Source organism: Somniosus microcephalus, unplaced genomic scaffold (assembly GCF_052327205.1).
Source record: "Somniosus microcephalus isolate GS21.2 unplaced genomic scaffold, FLI_Smic_1.0 unresolved_chr1, whole genome shotgun sequence".
Lineage (NCBI taxonomy): Eukaryota > Metazoa > Chordata > Chondrichthyes > Squaliformes > Somniosidae > Somniosus > Somniosus microcephalus.
In genome coordinates this window covers 2516779-2532848 of record NW_028225179.1, presented here as the reverse complement: position 1 = coordinate 2532848, position 16070 = coordinate 2516779, and the positions used below count along the sequence as shown (strand labels likewise).

General features: G+C 47.9%; 5 non-coding genes across 5 annotated transcripts; 2 read left to right on the top strand and 3 right to left on the bottom strand.

The window, feature by feature from the left end:
* Positions 1-8384: 8384 nt before the first annotated feature.
* trnap-agg (transfer RNA proline (anticodon AGG)) lies at positions 8385-8474 on the bottom strand. Its single transcript is given in 2 exon segments — positions 8385-8420; positions 8439-8474. It is a non-coding gene; the product is annotated as a tRNA-Pro (tRNA).
* Positions 8475-10285: 1811 nt separating this feature from the next.
* Positions 10286-10375, top strand: trnar-ucg (transfer RNA arginine (anticodon UCG)). The gene is given in 2 exon segments: positions 10286-10322; positions 10340-10375. It is a non-coding gene; the product is annotated as a tRNA-Arg (tRNA).
* A 1272-nt stretch (positions 10376-11647) lies between these two features.
* On the bottom strand, positions 11648-11737 carry trnap-agg (transfer RNA proline (anticodon AGG)). The gene is given in 2 exon segments: positions 11648-11683; positions 11702-11737. It is a non-coding gene; the product is annotated as a tRNA-Pro (tRNA).
* Positions 11738-13549: 1812 nt separating this feature from the next.
* Positions 13550-13639, top strand: trnar-ucg (transfer RNA arginine (anticodon UCG)). The gene is given in 2 exon segments: positions 13550-13586; positions 13604-13639. It is a non-coding gene; the product is annotated as a tRNA-Arg (tRNA).
* Positions 13640-14911: 1272 nt separating this feature from the next.
* Positions 14912-15002, bottom strand: trnap-agg (transfer RNA proline (anticodon AGG)). The gene is given in 2 exon segments: positions 14912-14947; positions 14967-15002. It is a non-coding gene; the product is annotated as a tRNA-Pro (tRNA).
* Positions 15003-16070: the final 1068 nt, after the last annotated feature.

Sequence of the window (16070 nt, the reverse complement as noted above, 5' to 3'; positions counted from 1 at the left end):
GTCTACCTGGGCTGGAATTGGGGGGGTGGTGGGGGGGGTAAAGGTGGTGTCTCCGGAGTGCCCGAGGGTGCGAGGTCTCGTAAGGAGACAGTGTCCTCCCGCCCGTCTGGGTAAGCCACGTAGGCGTACTGGGGGTTGGCGTGCAGGAGGTTCACCCTTTCGACCAGGGGGTCTGTTTTATGGGCCCTCACGTGCTTTCGCAGCAAGACGGGCCCCGGAGAGGTCAGCCAGGTTGGTAGAGTGGTTCCCGTAGTCGACTTCCTGGGGAAAACAAACATTCGTTCATGGGGGGTGGCGTTAACGGCAGTGCAAAGTAGTGACCGGATGGAGTGCAGCGCTGTCGGGAGGACTTCCTGCCAGCGGGAGGTTGGGAGGCCCTTAGACTTTAAGGCTAAGAGGACGGCCTTCCATACCGTCGCGTTCTCTCTTTCCACCTGGCCGTTCCCTTGGGGGTTGTAGCTGGTGGTCCTACTTGCTGCAATACCTCTCGCTAGTAGGAACTGACGGAGTTCCTCGCTCATGAAAGAGGAGCCCCGGTCACTATGTATATAGTTTGGGAACCCGAACAAGGCGAAGAGGTCGTTCAGGCATTTAATGACCGTGGTACTGGTCATGTCTGGGCAGGGGAAGGCAAAGGGGAAACGGGAGTACTCATCAACAATGTTGAGGAAGTACACATTACGGTCAGAGGACGGGAGGGGCCCCTTAAAGTCGATGCTCAGGCGCTCGAAGGGGCGGGTGGCCTTGATCAGGCTTGCTCTGTCCGGCCTAAAGAAGTGCGGTTTGCACTCGGCGCAGGTCTGGCAGTTCCTGGTTATGGTCCTGACCTCCTCGATGGAGTAGGGCAGGTTGCGGGCCTTAATGAAGTGGTAAAGTCTGGTGACCCCGGGGTGGCAGAGGTCGTTGTGGAGGGTCTGAAGTCTATCACTTTGCGCGCTGGCGCATGTAATTCGTGACAGAGCATCGGGGGGTTCGTTCAGCTTACCTGGCCGGTACAAGATATCATAATCGTAGGTGGAGAGCTCGATTCTCCACCTCAAGATCTTGTCATTCTTGATTTTGCCCCTCAGCTTGTTATTAAACATAAAAGCGACCGAACGTTGGTCGGTAAGGAGGGTAAATCGTTTGCCTGCCAGGTAGTGCCTCCAGCGTCGTACCGCCTCCACAATCGCCTGGGCCTCCTTCTCGACCGACGAGTGTCGGATCTCAGGGCCCTGTAGGGTCCTTGAGAAGAAGGCCACCGGTCTCCCCTCCTGGTTAAGGGTGGCGGCTAGGGCGAAGTCGGATGCATCGCTCTCGACTTGGAAGGGGATGGACTCATCCACTGCGTGCATAGTGGCCTTGGCAATGTCTCCCTTAATGAGGGAGAAGGCTGCGCACACTTCCTCCGTAAGGGGGAAGGATGTGGACTTCATGAGGGGTCTGGCTTTGTCCGCATAATTGGGCACCCATTGGGCATAGTAGGCGAAGAGCCCCAGGGTTCTCTTAAGTGCCTTAGGGCAGTGGGGGAGGGGTAGCTCCATGAGAGGGCGCATTCTTTCGGGGTCGGGGCCGATGAGTCCGTTCTCTACTACACAGCCAAGGATGGCAAGGCGCGAGGTGTTAAACACACATTTCTCCTTATTGTAGGTGAGGTTCAGCCGTTGGGCTGTACGGAGGAATTTCTCCAGATTCACGTCGTGGTCCTGCCGGTCGCGGCCGCAGATGGTGACGTTATCTAGGTAGGGGAATGTGGCCTGCAGTCCGTTCTGGTCAACCATCCGGTCCATCTCCCTTTGGAAGACCGAGACCCCGTTGGTGACACCGAAGGGGACCCTAAGGAAGTGGTATAGGCGCCCATTCGCCTCGAAGGCGGTGTACTGGCGGTCCTCGGGGTGGATAGGGAGTTGGTGGTAGGCCGACTTAAGGTCGATGGTCGAGAATACGCGGTATTGTGCAATCTGATTGACCATGTCAGATATGCGGGGAAGGGGGTATGCGTCCAGCTGGGTGTATCTGTTTATGGTCTGGCTGTAGTCGATGACCAGGCGATTTTTATCGCCGGTCTTAACGACCACGACCTGGGCACGCCAGGGGCTGTTGCTCCCCTCGATGATGCCCTCCTTCAGGAGACGCTGCACCTCAGAGCAAATGAAAGCTCTGTCCCCAGCGCTGTACCGCCTGCTCTTAGTAGCGACGGGTTTGCAGTCGGGGGTGAGGTTAGCGAACAGGGAAGGTGGCGGCACCTTGAGGGTGGATAGGCTGCAGGTGTTACGCGGTGGGCGGTTTAACCTTCGCTGGTTGTCGACTGTGAGTGGGGGGAGGGGTCCACCGTATGCTAGGGTTACACTTTGGAGGTGGGATTGGAAGTCCAGCCCTAGTAGGACGGCAGCGCAGAGCTGGGGGAGGACGAGGAGTTTAAAGTTTTTATACTCTGTACCCTTAACCGACAAGGTCACAGCACAGTAGCCGCTAATGTCCGTGGCGTGGGACCTCGATGCCATCGAGATTCGGTTGCGCGTTGGCAGGACAGGGAGGGAGTAGTGGCTCACCGTGTCTGGGTGGATGAAGCTCTCCGTGCTTCCGCGGTCGAACAGGCAGGTCGTGGCGTGGCCGTTTACTTTGATGTCCATCATCGACTTGGACAGGTGGTGTGGGCGGGCTTGATCCAGAGTGACGGAGGCTAGCGTGTAGGTAAGCGAGTCGTTGTCGTCTGCGGGCGAGGCGGTCGTCGGGTCCGGGGGCCCGGTGGCAGTCGGGCGTGGTGGGTAAAATGGCGTCTCCCACGAGGTAGGACAAAATGGCGGAGAAGATGGCTGCCCCCATAACTCACATGAGGCACTATTGGGGTCGGTTGCCTTGATCAAAGATGGCCGCCCCCATGACTCACGTGTGGGGATACTGGCCTCAGTTGCCGTGAAAGAAGATGGCCGCCCCCACAGTTCGCATGAGGCACTGCTGGCCTCTGAAGATCCGCTCCTGCAGGCCTTAGAGAAATGGCCTTTCTTCCTGCAGGTTGTGCAGGTAGAGTTCCTGGCTGGGCAGCGCGACCTCGGGTGCTTCTCCTGGCCGCAAAAGAAGCAGCCGGCGGCCCGATCGCGGGTGCCCGATGTCGGAGCCGGTACCGGGGGTGGCGGGCCCGGTCGGGTCCGGGACGCCGACGCTGAGGTAGGTCCCGGGGGCGGCGCTGCGAAGGGTATTGCGGTAGGGGTCGGGCCCGAGTCCCAGGGTCGCGAGCAGTACCTGGAAAACGCCTCCTGGTCCTGATGGGCCACCTCCAGGGAGAGAGCGAGGGCTTCAGCTTTGTCCAGGTCGAGGTCTTTAGCTTCAAGCAGTCTTTGCCGTGAGTAGTCGGACCGTAGGCCTTTCACAAAGGCATCGCGGATATTATCTTCCGTATTTTCAACAGCCGTCACCGCTTTAAAGTCACAGTTCCTGCCAAGTGCTCTTAGCGCCCGTAAAAATTCAGCTACAGACTCTCCTGGCTGTTGCGGGCGGGATCTTAGGAGGTGCCTGGTGTACATGTAATTTACCGGGCTGCGGTACTGCTGTTTCAGTAGGTTGATAGCGGCCTCGTACGTAGTCGTGTCCTGTATGAGTGTGTATACTCTCGGGCTCGCTTGGGCGTTCAGAAGTCTTAGTTTGGATCTCTGCGGGGCGCCGGATTCTTCCAGGTAGGATTCGAAGCAGTCCAGCCAGTGTTTGAAGTTGAGGGCTGCGTTTGCTGCCTGTGGGTTTAGATCCAGGTACGGTGGTTTGAGGGCTTGCAGCCAAGCCGGCTGGTGTGGCTGTGCTTCTGGGAGGGCTTCTGGCTGGCCAGTAGTAGACATCTTTAAAATTTAGTCAATAAAATTGATATACCTATCAATTCGTCCAATAAAAGGCGACGAGTTAGGAACATAACTAAAGGTTTTTATTGACTAAATAACAGAGCCCACCCTCGTGGGTGATCGGGTCCAACAAGGAGGAATACCAGCCAGTCGACTACCTTTATACCTGGGCAGGTAGGTGGAGCCATGGGCGGAGTCGGAGGTGGTCAGCCCAGGTATAACAGCGCGACAAGAGGCGACCTCGTATCGTGATACAACGGTGATAACAATACAACAGTGATAACTATAGTGTAATGATAAAGTGGTTTACCACAGCGATAGACTGTTAATCTATTGCCGATCTGTACGCGAGGGTTCAGCTCCCATTCTCGTCATTATTACGTTTGATACTGGTACAATTTCCGAGCATTTAACTGAATCTTGCCTAAAATAAGCTTTCAAATGCAATTTCGTCAGAGTCGCTCTGGTGCTCCTGGTCTGTGCCCCATGCATTACTCATATCTTGTTAAAATTAAAAGAGACCACTGCAATTCTTCAACTTCTTGAATGAAGTTGGAGCAGTGATCGCGATTCGGAGATTGTCGAACTCCTCCTTTCTTCTGCTGACATTGTCACCGAATGAAAGAGTAGCGGGACCAGAGGCAAATGATTAGGGAGCAGAAACATAAATTTCTCCTTTAGGAGGCAATGTAATTTCAAAAATATTTATCAACCTTAATGACGAGATTTTCTGTTTTAGTGTCTTTGGTTGAGATATAAATAAGGGGCGAGACATCCTCGTTCTTTTCGGCATACTCTCATGGGATCGGAGGACCCGGTTTAACGTCTTACTAGAAAGACGGAGGCACCAACAGTGCAGCACTACGTCATTACTGCACTGGGGTGTCTGCCTGGATTATCTGCTCAAGTCTCTGGAGTGGTGCTTGACTTTGCTGCCGCTGAGCCACGGCTGACACCTAGACTCAGTTCATTTGGCTGGAGAGAAATGACGGAGATAAAGGGAAAAATTACAATGGAGTAAACTTTCAATTTGTCACCCAACAGAAAAGCGGGCATCGTAATCGGCCGCCTGTTATAGAAACAGTCCGATTTATGTTGCGATCGATTTCATAAGCATTGAAAATCAGGCCTGTCTATAATGGAATGGGTCGTGGTCAGTTGTTAATCACTCTGGGTCTATTTAAACCGGGAGTGCTCACATTCCCGGATCATTCTGTTTCTGTTTAAAATGGCAGAGCTCACAGTCCCGATTAATTCCGTATTTTTTAAAGTAGAACGGTTTCAGCTTTCATGACCGAGGTGTTGAGTTTAACTAAATGCGGCGGGGCTCAGTCCAGGATTTGAACCCGGGACGTCTCGCATTTTAAGCCACGGAAATTCCCTAAGCGAGAGTCATACCCCTAGACCAACGAACCACCGATGCTCTGACTTCAAGTTGCATTGTGATTCCCTGCGCTGGTGCAAAACCAGCTCGCAGAAGTCCTGTTCATTCGGTTAAAATGTTTAACTTTTCCTCAATCCGCTTCGTTTTGCGAGCAGTTTCCTTGAATCTGCTCACAATTCTCCCCATAAAAAGACAACCAGCAGTATCAGCGGCTGCGTGGCCTAATGGATAAGGCGTCTGACTTCGGTTATGAGTTATTTAGTCATCAGAAAATTGCAGGATCGAGTCCTGCCGCAGTCGTTTAATTAACTGGGCGACACTTTTTCTGTTCCGAATCTGGCTTCAAACCGACCATTTTTGACAGTCCCTCAACTGAAGCAGTGGAAGGCCTTTTGCTTACATTAAGCTGATTGTACATTTTCAACATTGTTGATCTGGGTGCACGGGCAGGATAAGCGGTGAAGTGGACTTTCTTTCAGGGTATTTCTGCTTCGATGCAAAAAGCAGGAAATGAAATGGCTGAGAGCAGTATATGGTTGAGTCGAGGTGGCCGAAAGGTTAAGGCGATAGACAGTTAATCTATTGCCGATCTGTACGCGAGGGTGCAGCTCCCATCCTCGTCGTTATTACGTTTGATACTGGTACACTTTCCGAGCATTTAACTGAATCTTGTCTAAAATAAGCTTTCAAATGCAATTTCGTCAGAGGCGCTCTGGTGCTCCTGGTCTGTGCCCCATGCATTACTCATATCTTGTTAAAATTAAAAGAGACCACTGCAATTCTTCAACTTCTTGAATGAAGTTGGAGCAGTGATCGCGATTCGGAGATTGTCGAACTCCTCCTTTCTTCTGCTGAGATTGTCACCGAATTAAAGAGTAGCGGGACCAGAGCCAAATGATTAGGGAGCAGAAACATAAATGTCTCCTTTAGGAGGCAATGTAATTTCAAAAATATTTATCAACCTTAATGACGAGATTTTCTGCTTTAGTGTCTTTGGTTGAGATATAAATAATGGGCGAGACATCCTCGTTCTTTTCGGCATACTCTCATGGGATCCGAGGGCCCGGTTTAACGTCTTACTAGAAAGACGGAGGCACCAACAGTGCAGCACTACGTCATTACTGCACTGGAGTGTCAGCCTGGATTATCTGCTCAAGTCTCTGGAGTGGTGCTTGACTTTGCTGCCGCTGAGCCACGGCTGACACCTAGACTCAGTTCATTTGGCTGGAGAGAAATGACGGAGATAAAGGGAAAATTACAATGGAGTAAACTTTCAATTTGTCACCCAACAGAAAAGCGGGCATCGTAATCGGCCGCCTGTTATAGAAACAGTCCGATATATGTTGCCATCGATTTCATAAGCATTGGAAATCAGGCCTGTCTATAATGGAATGGGTCGTGGTCAGTTGTTAATCACTCTGGGTCTGTTTAAACCGGGAGTGCTCACATTCCCGGATCATTCTGTTTCTGTTTAAAATGGCAGAGCTCACAGTCCCGATTAATTCCGTATTTTTTAAAGTAGAACGGTTTCAGCTTTCATGACCGAGGTGTTGAGTTTAACTAAATGCGGCGGGGCTCAGTCCGGGATTTGAACCCGGGACGTCTCGCATTTTAAGCCACGGAAATTCCCTAAGCGAGAGTCATACCCCTAGACCAACGAACCACCGATGCTCTGCTTCAAGTTGCATTGTGATTCCCTGCGCTGGTGCAAACCCAGCTCGCAGAAGTCCTGTTCATTCAGTTAAAATGTTTAACTTTTCCTCAATCCGCTTCTTTTTGCGAGCAGTTTCCTTGAATCTGCTCACAATTCTCCCCATAAAAAGACAACTAGCAATATCAGCGGCTGCGTGGCCTAATGGATAAGGCGTCTGAATTCGGTTATGAGTTATTCAGTCATCAGAAGATTGCACGTTCGAGTCCTGCCGCAGTCGTTTAATTAACTGGGCGACACTTTTTCTGTTCCGAATCTGGCTTCAAACCGACCATTTTTGACAGTCCCTCAACTGAAGCAGTGGAAGGCCTTTTGCTTACATTAAGCTGATTGTACATTTTCAACATTGCACGGGCAGGATAAGCGGTGAAGTGGACTTTCTTTCAGGGTATTTCTGCTTCGATGCAAAAAGCAGGAAATGAAATGGCTGAGAGCAGTATATGGTTGAGTCGAGGTGGCCGAAAGGTTAAGGCGATAGACAGTTAATCTATTGCCGATCTGTACGCGAGGGTGCAGCTCCCATCCTCGTCGTTATTACGTTTGATACTGGTACACTTTCCGAGCATTTAACTGAATCTTGTCTAAAATAAGCTTTCAAATGCAATTTCGTCAGAGGCGCTCTGGTGCTCCTGGTCTGTGCCCCATGCATTACTCATATCTTGTTAAAATTAAAAGAGACCACTGCAATTCTTCAACTTCTTGAATGAAGTTGGAGCAGTGATCGCGATTCGGAGATTGTCGAACTCCTCCTTTCTTCTGCTGAGATTGTCACCGAATTAAAGAGTAGCGGGACCAGAGGCAAATGATTAGGGAGCAGAAACATAAATTTCTCCTTTAGGAGGCAATGTAATTTCAAAAATATTTATCAACCTTAATGACGAGATTTTCTGCTTTAGTGTCTTTGGTTGAGATATAAATAATGGGCGAGACATCCTCGTTCTTTTCGGCATACTCTCATGGGATCCGAGGGCCCGGTTTAACGTCTTACTAGAAAGACGGAGGCACCAACAGTGCAGCACTACCTTATTACTGCACTGGAGTGTCAGCCTGGATTATGTGCTCAAGTCTCTGGAGTGGTGCTTGACTTTGCTGCCGCTGAGCCACGGCTGACACCTAGACTCAGTTCATTTGGCTGGAGAGAAATGACGGAGATAAAGGGAAAATTACAATGGAGTAAACTTTCAATTTGTCACCCAACAGAAAAGCGGGCATCGTAATCGGCCGCCTGTTATAGAAACAGTCCGATATATGTTGCCATCGATTTCATAAGCATTGAAAATCAGGCCTGTCTATAATGGAATGGGTCGTGGTCAGTTGTTAATCACTCTGGGTCTGTTTAAAAAGAGAGTGCTCACAGTCCCGGATCATTCTGTTTCTGTTTGAAATGGCAGAGCTCACAGTCCCGGATCATTCCGTTTTTTTTAAAGGAGAACGATTTCAGTTTTCATGACCGAGGTGTTGAATTCAACTAAATGTGGCGGGGCTCGTCCGGGATTTGAACCCGGGACCTCTCGCAATTTAAGCCATGGAAATTCCCTAAGCGAGAGTCATACCCCTAGACCAACGAGCCGCCGATGTTATAGTTTAAGTTGCATTGCGATTCCCTGCGCTGGTGCAAACCCAGCTCGCAGAAGTCCTGTTCATTCAGTTAAAATGTTTAACTTTTCCTCAATCCGCTTCTTTTTGCGAGCAGTTTCCTTGAATCTGCTCACAATTCTCCCCATAAAAAGAAGCTCAGCAGCATCTGCGGCTGCGTGGCCTAATGGGTAAGGCGTCTGAATTCGGTTAGCGAGTTTTTCAGTTATCAGAAGATTGCAAGTTCGAGTTCTGCCGCGGTCGTTTAATTAACTGGGCGACACTTCTTCTGTTCCGAATCTGGCTTCAAACCGACAATTTTTGACAGTCCCTCAGCTGAAGCAGTGGAAGGCCTTTTGCTTACATTAAGCTGATTGTACATTTTCAACATTGTAGATCTGGGTGCACGGGCAGGATAAGCGGTGAAGTGGACTTTCTTTCAGGGTATTTCTGCTTAGATGCAAAAAGCAGGAAATGGAATGGCTGAGAGCGGTATATGGTTGAGTCGAGGTGGCCGAAAGGTTAAGGCGATAGACTGTTAATCTATTGCCGATCTGTACGCGAGGGTTCAGCTCCCATTCTCGTCATTATTACGTTTGATACTGGTACAATTTCCGAGCATTTAACTGAATCTTGCCTAAAATAAGCTTTCAAATGCAATTTCGTCAGAGTCGCTCTGGTGCTCCTGGTCTGTGCCCCATGCATTACTCATATCTTGTTAAAATTAAAAGAGACCACTGCAATTCTTCAACTTCTAGAATGAAGTTGGAGCAGTGATCGCGATTCGGAGATTGTCGAACTCCTCCTTTCTTCTGCTGACATTGTCACCGAATGAAAGAGTAGCGGGACCAGAGGCAAATGATTAGGGAGCAGAAACATAAATTTCTCCTTTAGGAGGCAATGTAATTTCAAAAATATTTATCAACCTTAATGACGAGATTTTCTGTTTTAGTGTCTTTGGTTGAGATATAAATAAGGGGCGAGACATCCTCGTTCTTTTCGGCATACTCTCATGGGATCCGAGGGCCCGGTTTAACGTCTTACTAGAAAGACGGAGGCACCAACAGTGCAGCACTACGTCATTACTGCACTGGAGTGTCAGCCTGGATTATCTGCTCAAGTCTCTGGAGTGGTGCTTGACTTTGCTGCCGCTGAGCCACGGCTGACACCTAGACTCAGTTCATTTGGCTGGAGAGAAATGACGGAGATAAAGGGAAAAATTACAATGGAGTAAACTTTCAATTTGTCAGCCAACAGAAAAGCGGGCATCGTAATCGGCCGCCTGTTATAGAAACAGTCCGATTTATGTTGCCATCGATTTCATAAGCATTGAAAATCAGGCCTGTCTATAATGGAATGGGTCGTGGTCAGTTGTTAATCACTCTGGGTCTATTTAAACCGGGAGTGCTCACATTCCCGGATCATTCTGTTTCTGTTTAAAATGGCAGAGCTCACAGTCCCGATTAATTCCGTATTTTTTAAAGTAGAACGGTTTCAGCTTTCATGACCGAGGTGTTGAGTTTAACTAAATGCGGCGGGGCTCAGTCCGGGATTTGAACCCGGGACGTTTCGCATTTTAAGCCACGGAAATTCCCTAAGCGAGAGTCATACCCCTAGACCAACGAACCACCGATACTCTGCTTCAAGTTGCATTGTGATTCCCTGCGCTGGTGCAAACCCAGCTCGCAGAAGTCCTGTTCATTCGGTTAAAATGTTTAACTTTTCCTCAATCCGCTTCTTTTTGCGAGCAGTTTCCTTGAATCTGCTCACAATTCTCCCCATAAAAAGACAACCAGCAGTATCAGCGGCTGCGTGGCCTAATGGATAAGGCGTCTGACTTCGGTTATGAGTTATTCAGTCATCAGAAGATTGCAGGTTCGAGTCCTGCCGCAGTCGTTTAATTAACTGGGCGACACTTTTTCTGTTCCGAATCTGGCTTCAAACCGACCATTTTTGACAGTCCCTCAACTGAAGCAGTGGAAGGCCTTTTGCTTACATTAAGCTGATTGTACATTTTCAACATTGTTGATCTGGGTGCACGGGCAGGATAAGCGGTGAAGTGGACTTTCTTTCAGGGTATTTCTGCTTCGATGCAAAAAGCAGGAAATGAAATGGCTGAGAGCAGTATATGGTTGAGTCGAGGTGGCCGAAAGGTTAAGGCGATAGACAGTTAATCTATTGCCGATCTGTACGCGAGGGTGCAGCTCCCATCCTCGTCGTTATTACGGTTGATACTGGTACACTTTCCGAGCATTTAACTGAATCTTGTCTAAAATAAGCTTTCAAATGCAATTTCGTCAGAGGCGCTCTGGTGCTCCTGGTCTGTGCCCCATGCATTACTCATATCTTGTTAAAATTAAAAGAGACCACTGCAATTCTTCAACTTCTTGAATGAAGTTGGAGCAGTGATCGCGATTCGGAGATTGTCGAACTCCTCCTTTCTTCTGCTGAGATTGTCACCGAATTAAAGAGTAGCGGGACCAGAGCCAAATGATTAGGGAGCAGAAACATAAATTTCTCCTTTAGGAGGCAATGTAATTTCAAAAATATTTATCAACCTTAATGACGAGATTTTCTGCTTTAGTGTCTTTGGTTGAGATATAAATAATGGGCGAGACATCCTCGTTCTTTTCGGCATACTCTCATGGGATCCGAGGGCCCGGTTTAACGTCTTACTAGAAAGACGGAGGCACCAACAGTGCAGCACTACGTCATTACTGCACTGGAGTGTCTGCCTGGATTATGTGCTCAAGTCTCTGGAGTGGTGCTTGACTTTGCTGCCGCTGAGCCACGGCTGACACCTAGACTCAGTTCATTTGGCTGGAGAGAAATGACGGAGATAAAGGGAAAATTACAATGGAGTAAACTTTCAATTTGTCACCCAACAGAAAAGCGGGCATCGTAATCGGCCGCCTGTTATAGAAACAGTCCGATTTATGTTGCCATCGATTTCATAAGCATTGAAAATCAGGCCTGTCTATAATGGAATGGGTCGTGGTCAGTTGTTAATCACTCTGGGTCTGTTTAAAAAGAGAGTGCTCACAGTCCCGGATCATTCTGTTTCTGTTTGAAATGGCAGAGCTCACAGTCCCGGATCATTCCGTTTTTTTTAAAGGAGAACGATTTCAGTTTTCATGACCGAGGTGTTGAATTCAACTAAATGTGGCGGGGCTCGTCCGGGATTTGAACCCGGGACCTCTCGCAATTTAAGCCATGGAAATTCCCTAAGCGAGAATCATACCCCTAGACCAACGAGCCGCCGATGTTATAGTTTAAGTTGCATTGCGATTCCCTGCGCTGGTGCAAACCCAGCTCGCAGAAGTCCTGTTCATTCAGTTAAAATGTTTAACTTTTCCTCAATCCGCTTCTTTTTGCGAGCAGTTTCCTTGAATCTGCTCACAATTCTCCCCATAAAAAGAAGCTCAGCAGCATCTGCGACTGCGTGGCCTAATGGGTAAGGCGTCTGAATTCGGTTAGCGAGTTTTTCAGTTATCAGAAGATTGCAGGTTTGAGTCCTGCTGCGGTCGTTTAATTAACTGGGCGACACTTCTTCTGTTCCGAATCTGGCTTCAAACCGACAATTTTTGACAGTCCCTCAGCTGAAGCAGTGGAAGGCCTTTTGCTTACATTAAGCTGATTGTACATTTTCAACATTGTAGATCTGGGTGCACGGGCAGGATAAGCGGTGAAGTGGAATTTCTTTCAGGGTATTTCTGCTTAGATGCAAAAAGCAGGAAATGGAATGGCTGAGAGCGGTATATGGTTGAGTCGAGGTGGCCGAAAGGTTAAGGCGATAGACTGTTAATCTATTGCCGATCTGTACGCGAGGGTTCAGCTCCCATTCTCGTCATTATTACGTTTGATACTGGTACAATTTCCGAACATTTAACTGAATCTTGCCTAAAATAAGCTTTCAAATGCAATTTCGTCAGAGTCGCTCTGGTGCTCCTGGTCTGTGCCCCATGCATTACTCATATCTTGTTAAAATTAAAAGAGACCACTGCAATTCTTCAACTTCTTGAATGAAGTTGGAGCAGTGATCGCGATTCGGAGATTGTCGAACTCCTCCTTTCTTCTGCTGACATTGTCACCGAATGAAAGAGTAGCGGGACCAGAGGCAAATGATTAGGGAGCAGAAACATAAATTTCTCCTTTAGGAGGCAATGTAATTTCAAAAATATTTATCAACCTTAATGACGAGATTTTCTGTTTTAGTGTCTTTGGTTGAGATATAAATAAGGGGCGAGACATCCTCGTTCTTTTCGGCATACTCTCATGGGATCGGAGGACCCGGTTTAACGTCTTACTAGAAAGACGGAGGCACCAACAGTGCAGCACTACGTCATTACTGCACTGGAGTGTCTGCCTGGATTATCTGCTCAAGTCTCTGGAGTGGTGCTTGACTTTGCTGCCGCTGAGCCACGGCTGACACCTAGACTCACTTCATTTGGCTGGAGAGAAATGACGGAGATAAAGGGAAAAATTACAATGGAGTAAACTTTCAATTTGTCAGCCAACAGAAAAGCGGGCATCGTAATCGGCCGCCTGTTATAGAAACAGTCCGATTTATGTTGCCATCGATTTCATAAGCATTGAAAATCAGGCCTGTCTATAATGGAATGGGTCGTGGTCAGTTGTTAATCACTCTGGGTCTGTTTAAACCGGGAGTGCTCACATTCCCGGATCATTCTGTTTCTGTTTAAAATGGCAGAGCTCACAGTCCCGATTAATTCCGTATTTTTTAAAGTAGAACGGTTTCAGCTTTCATGACCGAGGTGTTGAGTTTAACTAAATGCGGCGGGGCTCAGTCCGGGATTTGAACCCGGGACGTCTCGCATTTTAAGCCACGGAAATATCCCTAAGCGAGTGTCATACCCCTAGACCAACGAACCACCGATGCTCTGCTTCAAGTTGCATTGTGATTCCCTGCGCTGGTGCAAACCCAGCTCGCAGAAGTCCTGTTCATTCAGTTAAAATGTTTAACTTTTCCTCAATCCGCTTCTTTTTGCGAGCAGTTTCCTTGAATCTGCTCACAATTCTCCCCATAAAAAGACAACCAGCAGTATCAGCGGCTGCGTGGCCTAATGGATAAGGCGTCTGACTTCGGTTATGAGTTATTCAGTCATCAGAAGATTGCAGGTTCGAGTCCTGCCGCAGTCGTTTAATTAACTGGGCGACACTTTTTCTGTTCCGAATCTGGCTTCAAACCGACCATTTTTGACAGTCCCTCAACTGAAGCAGTGGAAGGCCTTTTGCTTACATTAAGCTGATTGTACATTTTCAACATTGTTGATCTGGGTGCACGGGCAGGATAAGCGGTGAAGTGGACTTTCTTTCAGGGTATTTCTGCTTGGATGCAAAAAGCAGGAAATGAAATGGCTGAGAGCAGTATATGGTTGAGTCGAGGTGGCCGAAAGGTTAAGGCGATAGACAGTTAAACTATTGCCGATCTGTACGCGAGGGTGCAGCTCCCATCCTCGTCGTTATTACGTTTGATACTGGTACACTTTCCGAGCATTTAACTGAATCTTGTCTAAAATAAGCTTTCAAATGCAATTTCGTCAGAGGCGCTCTGGTGCTCCTGGTCTGTGCCCCATGCATTACTCATATCTTGTTAAAATTAAAAGAGACCACTGCAATTCTTCAACTTCTTGAATGAAGTTGGAGCAGTGATCGCGATTCGGAGATTGTCGAACTCCTCCTTTCTTCTGCTGAGATTGTCACCGAATGAAAGAGTAGCGGGACCAGAGCCAAATGATTAGGGAGCAGAAACATAAATTTCTCCTTTAGGAGGCAATGTAATTTCAAAAATATTTATCAACCTTAATGACGAGATTTTCTGCTTTAGTGTCTTTGGTTGAGATATAAATAATGGGCGAGACATCCTCGTTCTTTTCGGCATACTCTCATGGGATCCGAGGGCCCGGTTTAACGTCTTACTAGAAAGACGGAGGCACCAACAGTGCAGCACTACGTCATTACTGCACTGGAATGTCAGCCTGGATTATGTGCTCAAGTCACTGGAGTGGTGCTTGACTTTGCTGCCGCTGAGCCACGGCTGACACCTAGACTCAGTTCATTTGGCTGGAGAGAAATGACGGAGATAAAGGGAAAATTACAATGGAGTAAACTTTCAATTTGTCACCCAACAGAAAATCGGGCATCGTAATCGGCCGCCTGTTATAGAAACAGTCCGATATATGTTGCCATCGATTTCATAAGCATTGAAAATCAGGACTGTCTATAATGGAATGGGTCGTGGTCAGTTGTTAATCACTCTGGGTCTGTTTAAAAAGAGAGTGCTCACAGTCCCGGATCATTCTGTTTCTGTTTGAAATGGCAGAGCTCACAGTCCCGGATCATTCCGTTTTTTTTAAAGGAGAACGATTTCAGTTTTCATGACCGAGGTGTTGAATTCAACTAAATGTGGCGGGGCTCGTCCGGGATTTGAACCCGGGACCTCTCGCAATTTAAGCCATGGGAAATTCCCTAAGCGAGAATCATACCCCTAGACCAACGAGCCGCCGATGTTATGGTTTAAGTTGCATTGCGATTCCCTGCGCTGGTGCAAACCCAGCTCGCAGAAGTCCTGTTCATTCAGTTAAAATGTTTAACTTTTCCTCAATCCGCTTCTTTTTGCGAGCAGTTTCCTTGAATCTGCTCACAATTCTCCCCATAAAAAGAAGCTCAGCAGCATCTGCGGCTGCGTGGCCTAATGGGTAAGGCGTCTGAATTCGGTTAGCGAGTTTTTCAGTTATCAGAAGATTGCAGGTTTGAGTCCTGCTGCGGTCGTTTAATTAACTGGGCGACACTTCTTCTGTTCCGAATCTGGCTTCAAACCGACAATTTTTGACAGTCCCTCAGCTGAAGCAGTGGAAGGCCTTTTGCTTACATTAAGCTGATTGTACATTTTCAACATTGTAGATCTGGGTGCGCGGGCAGGATAAGCGGTGAAGTGGACTTTCTTTCAGGGTATTTCTGCTTAGATGCAAAAAGCAGGAAATGGAATGGCTGAGAGCGGTATATGGTTGAGTCGAGGTGGCCGAAAGGTTAAGGCGATAGACTGTTAATCTATTGCCGATCTGTACGCGAGGGTTCAGCTCCCATTCTCGTCATTATTACGTTTGATACTGGTACAATTTCCGAGCATTTAACTGAATCTTGCCTAAAATAAGCTTTCAAATGCAATTTCGTCAGAGTCGCTCTGGTGCTCCTGGTCTGTGCCCCATGCATTACTCATATCTTGTTAAAATTAAAAGAGACCACTGCAATTCTTCAACTTCTTGAATGAAGTTGGAGCAGTGATCGCGATTCGGAGATTGTCGAACTCCTCCTTTCTTCTGCTGAGATTGTCACCGAATGAAAGAGTAGCGGGACCAGAGGCAAATGATTAGGGAGCAGAAACATAAATTTCTCCTTTAGGAGGCAATGTAATTTCAAAAATATTTATCAACCTTAATGACGAGATTTTCTGTTTTAGTGTCTTTGGTTGAGATATAAATAAGGGGCGAGATATCCTCGTTCTTTTCGGCATACTCTCATGGGATCGGAGGACCCGGTTTAACGTCTTACTAGAAAGACGGAGGCACCA